Source organism: Talpa europaea (genome assembly GCF_964194135.1).
Source record: "Talpa europaea genome assembly, chromosome: 2".
Lineage (NCBI taxonomy): Eukaryota > Metazoa > Chordata > Mammalia > Eulipotyphla > Talpidae > Talpa > Talpa europaea.
In genome coordinates this window covers 5,975,698-5,993,158 of record NC_140068.1, presented here as the reverse complement: position 1 = coordinate 5,993,158, position 17,461 = coordinate 5,975,698, and the positions used below count along the sequence as shown (strand labels likewise).

The 17,461-nt window shown below is 35.5% G+C and overlaps 1 protein-coding gene across 2 annotated transcripts in view; it reads right to left on the bottom strand.

The window, feature by feature from the left end:
• ESR1 (estrogen receptor 1) overlaps positions 1 to 17,461 on the bottom strand; it is a gene marked incomplete at its 3' end in the record, with an annotated part of 250,975 nt that overhangs the window by 47,181 nt on the left and 186,333 nt on the right. The window lies entirely within an intron of this gene.

Sequence of the window (17,461 nt, the reverse complement as noted above, 5' to 3'; positions counted from 1 at the left end):
CATGATACCTCTAATGTATGGTTGAATTAGACTTATTAATATTTTGTTGAGGAATTTACATCTGTGTTTATCAAGGGTGTTGATTTATAATTTTCTTTCTTTGTGATGTTCTTGTCTGCTTTTGATAACATAGTAATGTTGGCTTCATAAAATGTGTTCGGGAACATTCCCTCTTCCTCAATGTTTTGTAAGAGTTTGAGGATAGGTATTAGTTCCTCTTTGAAAGTTTGGTAGAACTCACTAGTAAAATCACCTGGTCCTGAGATTGTGGTTTTTGGGAGACTTTTGATTATTGTTTCAGCTTCTTTACTTGTAATTGGACAGATCAGGCTTTCTATCAATATTTTTTTTCCCTCATTCAGTCTTGTAATGTTGTATGTTTCTAAGACTTGTCCATTTCTTCCAGATTTTTCAATTTGTTGCCATAAAAACATTCATAGTAGTCTCTCATGATCCTCTGAATTTCTGAGATATCTGTAGTACTTTTTTTTTATTCCTGATTCTGTTTTTAGAGTGTTACTCCTTTTTTTAGCGAATCTATGTATAGGTTTGTCTACTTGTTTTCATTTTTGAAGAACCAGTTTTTGATTTTATTGATCTTTTGAACTATATTTTTGACTTCTATTTCGTTGATTTCCACTATAATTCTATTATTTTTATCATTTCCTTTCTTCTACTGGCTTTTGGTTTCATGTGTTCTTCTTTTTCTAGTTCCTTAAGGAGCAATGTTAGATTATTTATTTTAATTTTTGTGTGTGTGTGTGTGTCTTGATGTGAACCTCTGTTGGCATACAATTCCTTCTTGGTGCTGTTTTTGCTGTATTCCATAGGCCCTGGTAGGTCACATTTCATTTGCATTTGAAAATGGCATTTTTAAATTTGATTTCCAAATTAACTGAGTAGCTATTCAGTAGTGTGTTGGTCAATCTCATATTATATTTTTTCCTGATTTCTTTTTGTGATTTATTTTGCTTAATACCATTGTCATCACAGAAGATAGCTGATATGATTCCAACCTTTATGAATTTGTTGACACTTATTTTGTGACCCACTATGTAAACTATCCCAGAAATTGTCCCTTGTTCACTTGAGAAGAATGTGTAATCAACTTCAATGCTGTATAATGCCCCATAAATGTCTAGTGGACCCTTTTCTCCAATTTCTCATATAAGAATATTGTTTCCTTGATTATTTTTTTACCTGGTTGATGTGTTCATTGATGGAAATAGGGTGTTGAAGACCCTTACTACTTTGTGTTGTGGCCACTGTCTTTCTCTCTGTTTGTTAATTATTGTCTTATATATTTGGTGCTGCTTTGTTTGGTCCATATATATTGACTATATATATGTTGTTGATATCTTCCTGATGTATTGATCCCTTAATCATTATATAATGCCCATGCCTGTCTCCAGTTACTTTATTTTATTTGATATATGTATGCTGTCCCTACCTTTTGTGGAGTCCCAATTGCTTCTAGGATTGTTTTCAACCCATTTAATACTATAGCTTAATGGGTTTCCTAGAGACAACAGAAAATTGGTTTTCATTTTCAGATTCCCACACTTCCTCTGTGCTTTTTCACTGCTCATTCTCTTTACATATAGAGTGTTTATTGATATATGGGTATTTGTTAATGCCATTTTGTCTTTAGTTTTCTGGTTCTATTTCCTTATTTAATTTTTTGTGCATTTTTTCCACTTTGATTTAGATAGGAGTGTGCTTTTAAATATTTATTATAGTGAGATCTATTGTTTGCAAAATCCTTCATCTTTTATTTTTCTGGAGAGCCTTTATTTTTCCATTGTATCTGAAAGAGAATTTTGCAGGATATAGTATTCTTGTCTGGCAGTTTTAATCTTTGCGTAATTTGAATACATTATTACATTCTCTCCTTGACAGAAGTTTCTGCTGGCAAGTTTGATGTATACCTGATGGAAGTACCTTTATATGTTACCTGCTTTTACACCCTAGCCATTCTAAATATTCTTTGTCTTGCACCCTTGTTAGTTTTACTACTGTGTGTCTTGACATAGGTCTCATTGCATTTTGGTAACCAGGTGTACTTAAAGCTTCATGGAGTGGTATATTTAATTCCTTCCCCATAGGTTTTTCCTCTATTATTTCCTTAAATAAGCTTTCTGATACTTCCCCACCTTTCCCTTCCAGTATGCTCATTTATTCTCATTTTGGCTTTCTTAATGGTATCAAGTAGTTCTAGACCGCCTCTTCAAATTTTTGATATCTCCTCTCTTCTTCCACCTGGTTACTTAGTGCATTATTGTCTTTGAGGTCACTGATTCAATCCTCTATTAAATCTATTCTAATCCATAGCTTTCTCTAGAGTTCTTGGTCTCTATAGATCTATTTAACTTCTGAATTTCTGCTATTTTTCTTAAAGTTTCCATTCTGCTTTCTATTCATTGATGTTATTTTTGAACTCAGTAATTATTTTTCTAAAGTTTGTTACATCTCTTGATTAGTTTTTATGAGTTCTCTTGTATTTCTTAGACTTACCTTTCTGAGTTCTTTCTGAATTTTCTTCTTTTTTTTTTTGAGTCTCTTCATTACAGAAGCCCTGAACACTCTATCTGATGAGAAATTTGTAGTTGCTGAATCAGTCTGTAGTATCCCCAATATCCCTCCGTCTGGGATATGGGATGAGAGACTCAGTGTCTGTGTACTTTCATTATGCTTCACGAGGTAAGTACCAGTCCCAGTGGTTTAGTAGTGCAGATCAAAATGCATGGTCTGTTATTAACTACAGAGAGAGCCCGTGTGGAGCACATAAGCTCCTCTAAAATATTAGCCTCTCTTTCAAAGCAAGTCTATGAGATAAATACTTATAGACTCATGAATGGTTATTAGAAGCTAAATTTTAAGAAAAAGTTGCTGAGTTTCAGTAACATCAAGACTCAAGATCATCTATGACACTTTAAAGGTCAGATGAACCTGTTCTATTCCAACCAAAGTCAAGTGTACTGGTATCTTAGGGAAGGAAATGAGAGATGAGCTATGTCTTTTATAGATGAATGTATCTTTCTCATCATTCTACTGCCTTTACTAAGCAGCAATGCTTTTGTTTTTGTTTTGTTGACCATTTGTTTGTATAATCTCTCTGTCTCTTTCATCCTCACTCCACTTATTTAATATTTTCAAGACTCCAGACTACAGCACAGGTAAAAATTTTATTTTTACTTTAACAAAATAACACTAAACTCAGTGAATACCATTGTTCTAATTTACCAGAAGCTTCTTTAAGAAACTAGAGATTCATGCATAAGCCTACCATTTTATCAGTGATTGGCATAACATATACTTCTGGATAAAACTGGTAAACTAAACCTGAGCCCATTTTTGTACTTTTAAGAAAGTCATTTTTATCTTTTCTTTCTCAACTAGTGTATTCCCAAGGACTTCATACTGCACTCTGTCCCCCTAAGCCTCAATGATGATTAAAATTGATTCTGAACCAAGGTAAATAAGTTCCCCAATTGGCTAGAGAGCACCAGTCTTTAGAAAGTTAATGAAGTCCTTGAAGCAGCATGCTTCTCTTCCACCCACACTTTATTGAAATGCTTTTGAGCCTCATTGTGTTGTAATTACATACTCTAGAAAACTTGAGAAACACCTATTTCAAGGATTGGGCCCATGACTCTTACTAAAACATCTTAATTCCATTTTCCTGAACACACCATCTCTAAATGCCTCTGTGAGGGCCCTCCACAGTATTTCCATTTCACATTATAGAAAAGTTAAAGGGATGCAGGTTCCTGACTTAGCTGGATGGCAGATGTAAAAGTGATTGCCACCGTGAACACTTTAGGTTATTCCCTTTCTACTTTATTTTCAGTGTTATATTTAATTCATACAAAAGAATTTTGATATCCTATGTATATTTTGTTAGGCATAGTAAAAAGTAAATACCCATTTCTTCAACACACTACCTTTTGAAATATTTCTTTATAAAAGTTGTTAATTTTAATGAGATGAACTTTATTAATATTTCTTTTATTAGCGTTTCTTTTATGGTTAGCCCTGGCTGTGCCTATGTTTAAGACATATATATTGACCCTGAGATAAATATTTTCCAACATTTTTTAATAAAAGTTTTAACTTTGTCTCTCAATTTGATTCTTCAGTCATCTGGAATTAATTCCATTACGTGCTACATACTGGGTTAAGATTTTATCCCTATGAGATAAACAATTGTATTAAAATAATGAATGTAATAGTTTTCCTTTTTCTTGCAATCTCAGTGTTCTCTCTATTATAGGTCAGTTGTTTGTGAATGTAGCAGTTAACTTCTAAATTCTCTTCTCTATTCCACTAATCAAAGTTCGTATATCTATGCCAACACCACATTGTCTCAATTATAACCACTTTATACCTTTATAACTTACTTACTAAGAACTTTTACCAAATCTCCCAACCTTACTGTCAGTCTTCAGAAGCATTTGGTTCAACTTGGCCCTTCCACATAAATTTTAGTGTGAGCTTACTACACTTTGATTAGAATGCACTGAATGTATAGATCGACTTATGGAGAATTTCTATATTCTCAATAATGAATCTTCCTAGATATAAATATGATACAGATTTATTTCAGAGGTTTATGCTCATAATATCTTTCAATAGAGGTTTCTAGTAGACCTTATAGCACTCTTGCAATTTCATAATTAAAATTTGTTCCAAAACATAATGTAGATTTGGTGGGTACTATAAAAATAATATATAACTATAAATTAAATATACCATATTCCAGCAAAGAATTAAAGTGGCTTTTGGAAGCTCCAGCTGGTGAATCAGAGTCCTACCCAGGATGGATGATGTTATGTTTTAATACCAATTTTAGTTTGTATCTTTTGCATGTTTTTAGCAAATCACCTTGGTATGTTTGGATCTATAATTCTTTTTTATCTACTTTGACTGACAGTTCAGCTCTTTGAGGTACTGCTATCCATAAAGCAGATGAAAGCTATAGCTTAATATTTGAAAATAAATTTAAAATACTGAAGAAGATGACTAAAGCTTTGAATGACTTGTACATTTCAGAAATAGAATATTCAAAAATGGTAAGATCAAGCAAAACAACAACAACAAAACAAAGAACTGAGATATTTGAGAAATAAATTTGAAAACAAAGGAAAAATATTCAGAAACAGACTGAATCCAATACAATAGCAAATAGACCCTAAAGATAGCAAGGCAAGGGAAATGAAAGATGGAAAATTAGAGTAAAGGAAAAAAAGGATTTAAGAGAAAATCATAAATATAGAAGACAAATAAAGTATATATTTGTATCTATGAATGTGTCCCTGAAGAAGCAAATCAAAGCAATTTAGCAAAACAATTATTTAAAACTATAAACTAAGGGAGTCAAAAGTACTGAAAGATTTCAATGTATGTATTCAAAAGACATGACATATAACTGGGAAAACCAGCCTAAAATAATTAATATAAAGTATATCTTAATAAAATTATAAAAATTTAAGTTTGTATAAAAATACTTTGGTCATCAGGACAAAAGTTTCAAATCACTAATAAAAGAAAGGAAATCAGACTGACATACTCTTGATATTAGATGGTAAAATTCAATCCAGAAAAAATATTAAATGAATTGAAAACTTTATAATATAAAAACCATAATACAAATAGAGATGAAGCAAATGTAAATACCTATGCAGCAGATAACAGGCCATAAACTTTCATTAAGCAGAAATGACAGGAGATAAAAAGAGCAAGAGAGAGAGGCAGATAATATTTTATCTTCTACCTTAATAAGAGTAAATAAACTTTCATAACAAATGTACATGGGACATTTAGAAACAATGAATTATATTAGGTTACAAAGTTCCAAAAATAATTGAAGTAATATAAGTAGTAGTCTCCATTCCCAAAATGAACCAAAAATTTATGAATAACAGAACAAAAAAAAAGTGCTTCAAACCTGCACTTTCAACTGTTCAGTAACCAACTCTTGAATTAAAAGGAAAAGTAAAACATAAAATCTCTAAATTTTAGAAAATAAGGATGAAAGGAAAAGATATCAGAGTCTTTGGCACTTAAGTAAAGCAGTGTTTTTAGAAATTTCTGATTTCATTACAAAATTTCATTACAAAATTGAAATAAATAAATATCAACCAAAAAAGTTAGAGTATCTGCCAGTTACAAAGTTAACTAACAGAAAGCCAAAGAAAGTATTCAGTAAACTAAAAGTACAACAGGTTAGAGAGTAGGAAGCCAGTAGAACTAATTTAAACACTAAAACATGTTCTTTGAGGAAAAGAATCAACAAATAGAGAAACTACTAGCTGACCTATGTTTCCTAAAAGAAGAATAAATATGTAAAATATGAGGTAGAAGTAACCATAAAACCAGAGGAAATTATTTTTTAATTATCAGAAGCTACCTTGTTCAACTAAATGCAATACATCTGAAAACCAATTTGAAATGAATAACTTTACCAGAATTATGTAGCAAAACCAACACCAAACAATATAAAAAGTCTAATGAGACCAATTGATACGGAAGAAATAAAGTTTCTGGAGAGATGCCCTCTGAGGAAGGCACCAGGTCCAAATGATTTCAAAAGAGAATTCTACCAAAATTTAAAACATAAAGCTTAAATAATCTCAATACTACATGAACTTTCCAGAACATAAAAAAGAAAAGAAAAACTCCAAGCTAGTTTCATGAAGCATGTGTAACGCTGATAACAAAAACCTGTAAAATCTATACAAAGAGAATATTTTATATCAAACATTCTTAATGGATGATGCAAAAATAGCAATAACAATTATTATTAATAAAAATAACTAACAGCACAGAAGTCCATAAAATCTCTTGTAACACAAAAATACAAGAACAAGAATCAGTGGTCACTAGAGCTGCTAATTTTACAAGGTATTATTCAATGCAAGTAGATCAGAAAAAAATATTTAGCAGCTTAGGATAGAGAGGAAGAGGTAAAACAATATTTGCAAGTGATATGATTGCATATTAGGAAACCCCATGGAAATACTAAACAAGAATAACATGGAAATATTAATTATGTACAACATATAATGTGTATATTTATATATCATATCTATAATAGCTAGGCATTACATATATATCACATTTAAAGATACTTAAAAACACTTCTGAAAGACACAAAAATTTAAACAAATCAAAAAGCACAGCTTATTTTGTATAAGAAGAATCAACATCATAAAAATGTTAATACCTCATAAGCCAACCTATATTTAAAATGTTCCAAATCAAATTATCAACAAATTTTCCATGGAGTTAATTCTAATTCCAGGTAAAAAACAAGAATCACTTATGAAACCTTGAAAAATCAATACTATTATTGGAGATACCCTCACCAGAACTAAAACACCATTTGGAGCTGCTGTAGATATTGATTCAGAGATAAAACTTAGCAGATAATTAAGATTTCATAAAATACTTCATTTTATGAAATCCAGTATAAAATTAAGGACACATCATAAATTACTGGAGAAAACTCTGACTTTTTAAATAAATGGTATTGGGATGACTGAAAAGCTGTAAAGGTCAATCTTTATTTCACATTATATATCAGGATAAATTCCAAATGGAACTAGGATACAAAAGTAAAGTATTAGAAGCAATCAGAAATGAATAAAGTTATAATTTGGGGCAGGAAAACCCATCCAGTAAAATAAAAGATGAACATTTTTCTGCTATAAAACTTAATTTACAAAGACATTTTGCATGGTAAAATCCCCCCTACACAGATTAAAAGCAAATGTGAAGTTGAGAAAAGATACTAGCAACTTATATTGAGAAAAGCCTGTCTGTTTCTCACATGCATAGAGCTTGTAAAAATCAAGGGGAGTGAAAGGGAACAGTGGACAGCAAAATATAAACACAGCTTGCAGAGGAAGAAACAAAAAGGTGCATTAAGATGCTCGGTTTATTTATTCAGAAATAAAAGGAAATGTAATCAAAGCCATTCTCAGATACATCTACCTAACACATTGTCAAAAACCAAATTTGACAACATATTTTGTTGGTGAAGCTGTGGAGAAATAGAACCTTTTAAACATGATATGTGGAAAAGTACAATGACACGATATTACTGGTAAATTTTTTAGTATCTGGCAAAATTACATGTGAGTGTCCCTTTTGATCCAGTAATCCTATTTTCTAAAGTCTATCACAAAGACAGAGAAAAATACAAAAATGACTTATTCACAAAGTCACATAAAGTGACCTTGTTACTGTTCATAGTGCATAGTTGGAAAAAACCTACATGGCCATGGAAAAGGGATTCCACCCAATGGAATATAAAATAAGCCTGAAAAGGAATATCTATATCCTATATAAAAGATCTATATCTTTATACACATCCATGTAGTAATTTCCTATGCAACATGCACAATATTGTATAATGCTACATTTGTATATGAGGTAAGATATAATTACACATAAAACCACATCATAGTTATGTTCTAAACACCCCCTTCCACTCATTGCAAATTTGACATTAGCAGAGGCATCCAGTGAAGAAGACAGTCATGAAAGTGAGCCTCCTTAGATATACCTGGTTATCAAGTTTTGATTTGGGAAACAAATATTTTTGTAACCATGACACTAATAACAAAGACAATTTCAACCTTTACAGAAAATGGAAACAGTCATTTCTTCATTTACTTTGACTTTGGTCCACATATTCCATCAGTGCTAATACGTTGGCATAAATAATATTTCAAAGATGTAGAACCTGCCAACTCCACTGTTGCCCTCCTGCTAGCTCTAAGCAGCCATCCTAGGGAATGATCTTGAAGAGTTATCTAAAGCAGAGTATTTACACAGGATGAGTGTGTAATGAGAATAGTCAGGCAAACTACTCTGCATGGAAATATCAAGAGTGAATCAGTCTGTATTTGCAAGTGGAAACCAAAGATTGATTTTTCACTCAGAATTCATAGCCATTAGAAAGTGATGGAGGAAGACAAGACTAAGCTAGACCTGAAGGACAGTGGGGTACAGTGGGGTCTACTTATACAATGTCTTGTTTTGGTTTCCATTCGTTCATGCACTCATATGACTGTACCACTAAACAGTAAATTCCCAGTGGTAGGTCTGTCTCTGACACAACTCTTTTTTCATATGTTCCAGTACCATGCAGAACCCTAGAGATATGATATTGCTGAATAAATATCTACCCAGTTGACTTAAACAGAATCCTAACACAGACTTGAAGTTGGCCATGGCCCCTTATTCCAGTTGAATGGCCTTCATGGAAACAAACAAGGGTCTTTCTAATCTCACCTATGGAGAGAAAGCTGTGTACAGCAGGTATGAGAAGGGGTTAACTTGATCATCCCAACGTAGCCTAGGTGACTTAAATGATTTTAAGATATTTTAGAATTAAACTGTCAAAAATATTATTTTCATTACATTTCAAATTAATAAGCTGATGTTTAATTATTGATAATAAAGGGCAAATACAAAAATAATGTGACATGTAAAAATGTCAAAAAACTTAAATTAACCTCCTACACAGGATTAGTTCCTTGATTGTAATTATGCTTTTTTCCTCTGGAGCTGTTTCACATTGAATAAATCCTACTGTTCACAGGCTTATTCCTCTTAAAGAATTAAAAACTTGTGACTTTAGGCAGCTTTCTGAGCAAGGTTTATAAAATAGGGAACTTAATTGCACTTGTTTTTAAGGAGAAAATTGGGCTTGAATGTTTGTTTTTACCTTTTCCAATTGAACCCCTACCAGCACTTTCATGATTGTCTTATTGATCAAATTGACTTCTCTGAAATTCTACTGTGTGTCTATGTTGGATAATTTCTTGCTTCTTTTAGTCCCAGTTTTTCTCCTCTTCAGTTTAGTTTCATGTTGCCAGGATTTGTCAGGGCACTAAACTAAAGTCTTTTAAGAATCAATCAATTGGCATTTGCCATTAAATAATTAGGGACTCAGATCTAGAAAGCACCAGCAGATCCAGATCAGAATACAAATTACCAAAACCCTTTGTTGCCTGTATTCTCATCAAGTGAACGAGATATAGCAGTAGATAACCCAGCATAGATCTGTCCTCACTAACAAGGTTAAATAGATGTTGGCACTAGCTTTGTATCTTTTTGCACTCCATTCCATATGGTAGAGTGAAAAAGACTATCCACAAAGTTCTTGAGAGCCATGCAAACTAAAGTACTCCTTGAATGTCATGTAGGGAAGCCAGCAAAGTCATGGAGTGACATAGGTCTCCTGCCCAGGACTGCCTGTGCTGATGCACCAGCCCTTGCTTCCTCCACCACCTGCCCCCTCAGCCATTCAAATGCTCTCCTTTTGGTGACGTGCACATTTTTCAGAGCAGACTATTCTGGAAAAGGAGCATGAAGGAAGGTCCTTCTCATTATGCCCAAGAGCCTGCAGATGCATTATATTCTTAATTCATCAACTTATTTCAGAACTTACTGCTGTTCAAGTGAATCAATCTGCAAGATTTAGGTCAAGTTTTAAATGGGGGGTTAGGGGTGGGGTGGCCAATAAAGTGTTGCTGGAAGCATTCTTTGATGTGAACATTTTGATTTGCATTTTTTCCCTTACATATTTGCAAAAAAAAATTCTGAAATCAGAATGCTCTTGCTTCTAGAGAATGCCTTTTTTTTTTTTTCACTTAAAATGAATTTATCATCTAAAAACAGTCTGCTCATTAGCAGAAGAGGCAAAATGTTCTCTCTGGAGCAGCAACCTGTTTTCTGTTAAGGGAGAGAACTCATTCCTATTTCATGCCTACAAGTAAAAGAACTTTTGTTGTCCATCATTATTTCCTACCGGCAGCCCCCCTGATGCAGGATCAATGGGAAGACCTAGATCAACAACCCTCTGGCCAGATGCTTAAAAGAATATTCTGCTGTCAAATCAAGCCCTGTTTTTCAAGTGGATGAATAGGTTTTTCTATGAGAGTGAGTAGATGTTGAAAGAGAGTGCTTTGGCTGCCCTGAGAAATCCACACATATTTCTCAGAATTTGTTAGCATGGATGGCACACATAAAACAGAATTAGACAGTCCCCTGGAAATTGGGTAGTTTTTCTGAACAGACAATTTATATGGCTTCCTCTAGCATCGCAACTGCCTTCCAGTGATAGAGAACTTTACGCCTGAAGAAACAGAGAGCCCACAGAGAATGATAGCTTTTGAACATTTTTGTTTCTGTTTCCAGTCTATAATTTTCCATCATGAGCACAGGACTAAATGAAGAGACACATTCCTCGTAGACACTGAGGTCATATTTGTGTTTTCTGGTACCAAACACACCAACGGATAAGGTGCTAAGTGGAAAATGCATTTTCTCCATCTACTAATGACTTTCACAGGCATACTTATTATCTTTAGCTTTCCCCTTGGAAAACACACACACACCCCCACACTCTAAAATAAATGACTAGCTTCTTTATACTTATAATAACCCTTATTTCTTGGTCATGGGAAGGTATGACAGCATTAAGTGCTGGGAATTCATTGCAGCAAGATATGAGAAGGACTGGAAATTGTGGAGAGGCAAAGCATATCAAGGATAAAATTAGCCTTCAAGCATATGACTACCAGGAAAGTTATAAACTGCTGGAATCAAGGTATCAGTGGTTGTCATCAAGGAGTAAATCAAGAAACAACTCTTTAAATGAATACAAGATAGGAAATACCCTCTACTTACAAAGTGGGATGGCAGCCTAACTAGTTTTTATATTTCTACCGTCACTTAAACCCCACTTGCCGATACCAACATTTGAGTAATTACAAGGAAAGACTGGGGGAAACTGTATCCTCCTTTTGTATATTGATTTTGGCTTGGAAAGCACAATTGCCTGGGTTTGCAAAGAAGGTTTGAGAACAGAATGTCATAATCTCAGATAAACCCATCTCTGTTGACAACACTGGTAATCCATGGGGGACTAGCAACACCAGTGGCAACACAGAACTACTTGGGATATCTGGACTTATTTTTTCCCTAGTTCTATATAAGGCAAATAGCCTACAGAACCAACATTTTTCAAAGGTAGTGTCACCAAGTTTGAGATACAATACAAATGAAGATAATACATGTCTTCTGCTTTCAAGGCCTCAAATGGTTTGCTTTGAAACTTATGGATTTTAACATTTTGTTTTGAAAAATATTAACTATCAACAATATGATGGGGAAAGAGTAACAGGGAGATCAGATCAATTACCTAAGCTAATCAAAGAGATAAATGTTATCAAAGGGGTTGAGAACATGCAAGGCAAATATCTAAATGGTGTTCCTCAGTTTTCACTCAAAAGTCATTTTCCACACTGCCCTTGAAAGTGTGGGTTTATTTCTTGGCTTTTGATTCTATTCCATTGATATGTGTATCTATTTTTTCCTACTACCATGTAGTTTTAATTACTTTTGATTTTCTTTTTAAAGATTTATTTTATTTTTATAAGAACTGGGGTACAGGCCAGATGTGTGGGAGTGTGAGAGGATTCACCAGAGACAGAGTGGGGAGCAGAACAGGCAGACTGATGAAATACACTGCTGAGGGGAGCAGCGGGCGAGACAGAAGTCTGCTCGCCATGTGGGTTGCTCTGAGGTCAGCGGGGATGGAACCGGCGCTGCAGAGGCTGCAGACAGCTTCACAGCGCAGTGCTCAACCACCTGTGCCACCAGGGAGGCCCTAGTTACTTTTGCTTTGTGGTACAATTTGAAGTCTGGGAGTATAAAATCTCTTCTCTTTTTTGTCGAGAATGCTTTAGCTATTGAGGGTCTTGTGAGTCCATAAAAATTTCAGCAATCATTGCTCTATATCTTTGAAGAATGCCACTGGTTGTTGGTAGGTATTACATTCAATCTTTATAATGCTTTGGATAAGATGGTCATTTTAACAATGTTAATTCTTCCAATCTGTGAATATGAGATCTTTCCATTTCTTTGTGACTTCTTTTATTTCTTTTAAGAATGTCTCATTGATTTTCTTCTCTAGGTCTTTCACCTCCTTTGGTAAGTTAATTCCTAGATACTTAATTCTTTTTGATGTGATTGTAAATGGGATTGTTTTCTTGATTTTTTTCTTTTCTAGTTCATTGTTTGCATATAGAAACACAACAGGCTTTTCTATAATTATTTTGTAGTTTGCTACTTTACATACAATGAAGAAAGGAAATTCTTTTCAACAAATGATGCTGGGAAAGTTGAACAGTCACATCCAAATAATAAATCTAGATCACTATCTCACACCACACATAAACATTAATTCAAAATGTATCAAAGACTTGGATGTAAAATATGAAACCATGGAATACATGGTAAAAACACTCCATTACACTGACTTTGGTAGTGTCTTTGGGGACTTGACTACAGAGGCAGAGGAAAGAAAGGCAATCATCAATGAGACTCCATCAAACCAAAAAGCTTCTGTAATTGAAAAGAAACTATGATTAAAATGAAAAGACATCTTATCAGATGGAAGAAAATATTTGTTCATCATACATCAACAAGGGGCTAATATCAAACTCTACAAAGAATTCACACAATTAAAAACACTCCATTACACTGACTTTGGTAGTGTCTTTGGGGACTTGACTACAGAGGCAGAGGAAAGAAAGGCAATCATCAATGAGACTCCATCAAACCAAAAAGCTTCTGTAATTGAAAAGAAACTATGATTAAAATGAAAAGACATCTTATCAGATGGAAGAAAATATTTGTTCATCATACATCAACAAGGGGCTAATATCAAACTCTACAAAGAATTCACACAATTCCATAAGAAATCAAATAAACCAATCAAAAAAGAGGCAGAAAAGCAAAATAGATATTTCTCCAAAGAAGACGTACAGATAGCCAGCAGTCACATGAAAAAATGCTCGTCATCACTTATCACCAGGGAAATGCAAACTGAAACCATAATGAGATACTATTTCACACCTCTGAGAATTTCCTTATCAAAAAAGACAAGAAATAACAGGTATTTTCCAAGGTATAGAAAAAAAGAAACCTCTATACACTATAGGTGGGGATATAGACAGCATCTGCCTCTATGGAAAAGTGGAAATTTCTCAAAATATTAAAAATAGAGCTACCATATGTCCATCAATCCTTCTCCTAGGTAGCTACTCAAATGATGCAAAAACATGAATTTGACGGGATATCTATGCACTCTGGTGTTCACTAGAGCATACTTTACAATGACCAAGTTATGGAAACAACCTATATGCCCAAGAGCAGATGAGAGGACAAAGAAGACAAAGACAATGGAATGCTAGTCAGCTATCAAAAAGAGGAAATTATGCCAACTGCAGCAACATGGAGGGAAGTGGAGGTATTACATTCAGCAAAATAAACCAGACGGAGAAAGACAAACACTGGATGATTTCACCCATGTGGGAGCTAAAGAAACAAAGCAAAGAAAGAGACAAAATAAACCCTTGAAATATGGCTACAGAACTGAGGCTACCAGAAGTGTGAGGGTACAGGGTTGGGACACAGTAGGGTAGAGGCCCAGAGGACTCTGGTGGGATTATTTGGGCTTTGGTGGTGGGCATGGTGTGCTAATATATATTTGTAGAGGTATGAACATGTACCCTTAAAACAGGGGTAAATCAATGTTACTTCAATAATAACATAATTTTTAAAAGCCATCTTCCAAATGTATAAAATCTCAAATAAGCTGTAATATTTTTTACTATTATATATGTATCAATCCCATCAAAAGCCGTTATTGTCTAATACCAAAGAGAGTAATACAGAAATTTTATAATATTTAGGTCCATGTTAAGAATTAGAAAAGGAATTAGATATCTTTTTAATCACTGACATGTTCTTAAATCTTTTTAATGCATTATCTTTAAGATTGTATGGGAGAGTGGCTCTAGATATGGGAAAAATAAGATCTTGTGCTTATTATATATACCCTTTGGAATTTAAAAGTTGGAATTTAAAAGTTATATAATCAGAACTGCAATCATAAGCCAGATGCACTTAGGAATTGAACTAACCTTTCTAAAACGGATGTTAATTTCTGCTCCATCTATATGGGGCAATTCGGGAATTGACGAGTAACAATGAACACGAAATACATGAGTTTTTATAAAATTTTGATTTTCTAATTTCCAACATGGACCTAAATATGACCAGAACAAGAGACATGACCACCAGATAAGCTATAAGCCAGGGGGTACCTGGATCAGTGCAACTAACAAACATTAATTGGGAATCATGGAAGACTCTGTGCATTGGCGGTAACAAAAATATGAATAAAATCTGGTTCCTGCCCACAGGAAGTTTATGAAACAGGAGGGGAGATAACACAAATGATCACAGCTAGCATCTATCAGGAGAGACTAGAAGTGAAAGGAAACCCTGTACAAATGCAGGCAACATAAAGGCTCCTCTCTATTCAAAGAGGAGAGTTTAAAGAAAGGTTTAATGGAAGAATGACATCTGAAGTGAGCCTGAAAGAATATATAAAACTCTGACAAGGAATCCTAAAGATAGAGAGCCTTTCAGTGGAGGAAACACTTGCAGTGTGAAATCACTTTCTCAGGCTGAATTCAGTGCCCAGGACAAGAGCTCACCTGCTCCCCAAAGCCCCCTCTTTTACTCACATGCGCTTGTCTTCCTCAGCACATCACTGAAGCAGCTCTGCAAGCTGCTTGTGCTTGAGCCATTTGTAATAGGGCTCCTTGTCTATGGAGATTAGAAGTCCAGGCAGTACTTTCTGAAGAGAAGAGAGAGCCAATGGAAGCTGAATCTGGATGCATCAGAAGGACTGAAGGGAAGAGGGAGGTGTCAGAGAGAAGAGAGCTCACAGAAGAGAGCAAGAACCTGGCCCAGGATGACAGGGGCCTGTACCAGAGCAGAGGAAGGGAGGCAAAAAGACACCGTTCAGAAATGACTTGATAGTTCACTGGTTAATCTGGTGAGGGAGGTAACAGAGTCCATTAATTCAAACTTGAGAGCTTCATCGTCTAAGTGAGTGTTGATCTCATTTACATAGACAACAAAAGGAACAGACTCATGAGGAAAATGACGCACTCAGTGAGAGACAGGGTAAGACGAGCGCTCAAGGGTCATTGAGGAGGGAGCAGTTGCAACCAGGGGTAACTGTGCACCAACCTCTCCTTCTCCCCAGAGGGGACATTCAGGAATGCCTGGAGACACCTGTGTCTTAGTCACAGGAGCAGTAGTGCTGTGAGCCCTGGGGAGGCTGTCAAACATCTAAGATGCAAGACAGACCCGCACAAGAAAGAATGACCCAGCCAAGGACATCAATAGTGCAGAAGGTGAGAAATCTTGGTCATAGGAGCTTCATCCAAGCCTAGAATTTTACAAGTAAAAATGCAGAAGCTGAGACTTCTAGTCACTCATAGTTCAGTAAGTGGTTTGGAGAAAATTAGCCATAATGAGAGTGTGTAAGAAAGAAAGAGAAGTAGGTAGCTGAGAAAATCCTAGGCAATACAGCCTTGCTGGCAAAAGGGGTTCACTGGGTCAGGAAATGTCACAGTCCTTTCAAATGCAGGATGCAGCGGCTGGAGACGGCGTTCAGAGAGCGCGTGCCAGAGGCGGCATGAACGAGGTGGTCACCCACGGACAGGTCAGCTCACGTGTGGCCATCCAGCACCCTTAACACTGAAAACACATTCCACTGTGTGTGGTCCAAGATCTCCATTGACAAATTTGTTAAAATTTGGTCATGGAACCACACTGCTACCACACAAGAAAAAAATGTGTTAATGAGACTGGTGTAAAGAAAAGGAGAAAATAAGGGAAACAGGAGGGAAGAGGAGAAAATGACAAGAGAAACAGGGAAGGGGAAGGAGAGGAAAGGAAAAGGCACCATAGAAGCATCTAGAAAGCTGACAGAATACGTGTGCATGTGATTCTAAGGAAGAAGATGAGAAGTCACCCTCTGTGATCTCTCAAGCGTGTGATTTGGGAATAAATGCCCCAGACAGCAGCCTTTGCTCCCTGAGCGGTACCATCACTGTTTTCCAAAAACTGTAGTAACACAACATGACAAAAGTAACCAACACATGTCCAGTTCTCTAGCACTTAAAGAAATTTTGCTGGAACTCTGCTCCAGGGGGCTTGGCAGGTGTGGGGAGGCAAGACAGGAGATGTGGCAACTCTGAAATGGAGGGACATGCAAGGAGGCATCACGGGACCCTGGGAGCCTAGGGCTGCTGAGCGGAGGCAAAAAAAGTTTGCAAGAGACAATTAGAAGATGGTCCTTTCCAGTCCAAGTGTTCTGTAGCCCACAGACAAGAGATGGCTGGAAACAACGGTGATAGCAGTCAACCAAAAGGAGGCACTGTGAAAGGGAAGAGTGTGAGCAGGAGGAGTGTGAACAGGAAAAGTGTGTCTTGCACACAGGACAGGAAGCCGTGCAAGTGTGCCCAAGCCAGCGAGATCTTAAATTCCATCCTGGCTCCACCGTTATCTAGCCAGGCCC